Raw genomic sequence first — 3,358 nt, 5'->3', positions numbered from 1 at the left:
TATATATATATATATATATATATATATATATATGTGTGTGTGTGTGTGTGTGTGTGTGCGTATGCGGGTGTGTATATTTCTGTACATTATTCATATGATATAGACTGAGTGCAATATCACTATAGAATAGCACTGATATTGTTGGTAGGTGGCTGGGTAGTGTACTTGCTTGTATGGATGAAAAATACATACAATTGTTATATAGGTGCATATTCCTATTGTTTTACTTTTACATTCTCTCTGTCAGGTCTCGTTCAATCTCTCTCTCTCTTTCTCTCTCTCTCTCCCTCTCTCTCTCTCTCTGACACTCATTCTCCCTCTCTCTCTCTCTCTCTCTCTCTCTCTCGCTACATATTTAAATATATATAAAAAACTTGGATGACAAAGGAATAAATTGTTATAAATTTCATTAACTTACAGCTGTTTCTGTTACAGACACGATGCACATATAGTTGAGTGCTTGAGTATCACCCTATAGCTTCATCCGGACTTCACAGAAGAAGTGTAATTTATTTGAGTAGACATTGAGTACCCATATGATGAAAAAGAATGTATAGCTAAACGATATTAACCGTTGACTGAACACTATTCAATTTTTTTTCTCCGTGTTTTTCTCCTTGTCTCCGTATTCTTTCTGTTGAAGAGCGTAGCTCGAAACGTCAAAGACTTTCCGTATTCCCGAGCGTCATACTAATATATACTTTTGTTATTTACACCACCTGTCCTCGTCTGTTGTTATTTTTTGTATATTCTCCCAGATATATATATATATATATATGTATGTTTATGTGTGTATATATATATATATATATATATATATATATGTATATACACACACATACATATACATACATACACACACGCACACACACACACACATATATACATATATATATACATATATATATATATATATATATATATACATATACATATATACATATATATATACATATATATATATATACATATATATACATATATATATACATATATACGTATATATACACATAAACATACACATGTATGTATGTATTTGTATACACCCACACACACTTTCTCTCTCACTCTCTCTCTCTCTCTCTCTCTCTCTCATACACACACACACGCGCGCGCGCGCGCATAAGAAGTATGCTACTCATACGTATATTAATATTCTTATTACTAATGAAGGCAGCGAACTGGTAGAGTCGTTAGCACGACGGCTAAAATGCCGAGTGAGCGGCATTTCAATCTTCTTTAGGTTTTGAGTCTAAATTCTTTTGTGGTTGACTTTGTCTTTTATTCTTTCGGGTCGATAAAATAAATAGCAGTCGAACACCGGTGTCGATATAATCGACTTAACACCTCCACCGAAATTGCTGGCTCTGTCACAAAATTTGAAACCAATATAAATTATAATACTACTGCTTCTATTACCTCCATTACCATTACTTCTAATATTAAGAATAATAACTATAGACCGGATTGTCGGCTCACTTTTTGAAAACTGGAAGAATATCGAGAAACTGGCAAGTTAAGCCGGCATGAGTTTGTCACAGGACCGAGACTACGGTTAATGTACATGAGCTTTCATATGATCAGTGTAACTACAGCAAAATCCTCAACAGAGTGACATATTTCGATAAAATATCAGATGGAAAGAAACTCGGATCGCTCACAGGTTTTCAATTTATTCATGTAACTAAACAGTCTTAAATTTCGTATACTGGTGGAATGTTTCATGCAGAACACGGTTTACTATGAACATTTTTGAGAAAATTTGGTATTTTAGAAGTTATTTCGTGTTAAAGTTGTCGTATTTGGGTTATTTCAACCAATCAACGACGTGTATTTAGTTAAAGAAAGCTACTGCTGTTTGCGATAGTAATCGAAGAGGAACAACTTCCAGTCATGTCTACTAAATATCACCACTCTGTTCTGTTTTATTTTTACTCGTGTCAGAGTAACCAGTAATCATCGAGGAATCAACACCAAGAAGGGAGAAATATTATTTACATATATTTATTCGTTTCCCCGACATCGGTGTTTTCTCCATACATAAAGTGTACCGGTGTTTAAAAGACCTATAAAGCTACGAGTCCACAACTAGCTTTTTTTTCTTTTTTAATAATGTTAAAAATAACATCCTCAAAACATGAAGGTAAAGCAAAACAAATAGTGGTTTATACACCGGAAAATACATAATTATAGTGGCAGTGACAAGTTCGCTTGCTGGCTGCAAATTGAAAGTGTAGAAGGGATGGAAAGTGTAAGGAACTCACGGTGCTGACTAGAAAGGGAGAAAGGATAAAGGTGGCATCGTCTTCGCTCGACATACGAATAGAACAGAGTGGTGACATTTAGTAGAGATGACCTCTTCGATTACTATCGCAAACAGCAGTAGCTTTCTTCAACTGAATATACGTCGTTGATTGGTTGAAGTTACCCAAATACGACAACTTTAACACGAAATAACTTCTAAAATACCAAATTTTCTCAAAAATGTTCAAAGTAAACCGTGTTCTGCGTGAGACGTTACCCAGTATACGAAGTTTCAAACTGTTTAGTTAAAAAAAATATCATTAAAAATATCTGTGAGCCAAACTGAACAGTTCCGAAGCTCACTGAAATATTCGGCTTCCATGTGCGCTCGTCCCAGACCACAGTAAAAACCCATTGGGTGGCAGTAACTGAACAATTAATTCGGATATAAGTAAGATATAACACATTTGTTCAGCCTATGGTCTAAACAAAAAAATCCAAGAGAAACTGAAAAGAAACAGACGGTGGTCTAATGTATCAGGTAGTCATTGCTTTGAGCAGTTACCCTCCACAATTTCGGATCGTAATATTTTTGTAGTACGTAAAATATGAATCACAAAAATTCGTATATGTATGTATGTTTTTGTGTGTGCGTGTGTCTGTTGGTGCGTACTTTCTAAAAGGAGTGGTTATAAGCCGTTCTTTCTTTAGTTTAGATATTTTACGGACAATATGGCCAGTTCCTAGGTGTGATGTTTCTTTGTGCTTCGTTTATGAAATGTTTCTGGAATCTTTTATGTTCTTTATTTTTGTTTCTTTTCCTCCCTTACCCTCAACATCCTCCTGCTCTTCTCCCCTCTCCTCCCCCTCCCTCTTCTTGGCTTGTTTTTCATCGTCATCATGGCGATGATCATAATCATCATCGCTGTCTACGTCATCGTCGTAATCATCATCATCATCATCATCATCATCGTAATCGTCATGATCATCTTCTCTTACTTCCTTTTCTTCCTTTTCTTCTTTTTCTTCATCATTATCATTATGTTTGTTGTTGTTGTTGTTGTAGTAGTAGTAGTAGTAGTAGTGGAGTGCTTCAGGCTGTATGATGGCTGTT

Source organism: Octopus bimaculoides, chromosome 6 (genome assembly GCF_001194135.2).
Source record: "Octopus bimaculoides isolate UCB-OBI-ISO-001 chromosome 6, ASM119413v2, whole genome shotgun sequence".
Lineage (NCBI taxonomy): Eukaryota > Metazoa > Mollusca > Cephalopoda > Octopoda > Octopodidae > Octopus > Octopus bimaculoides.
Note: the sequence above shows the minus strand (reverse complement) of the source record.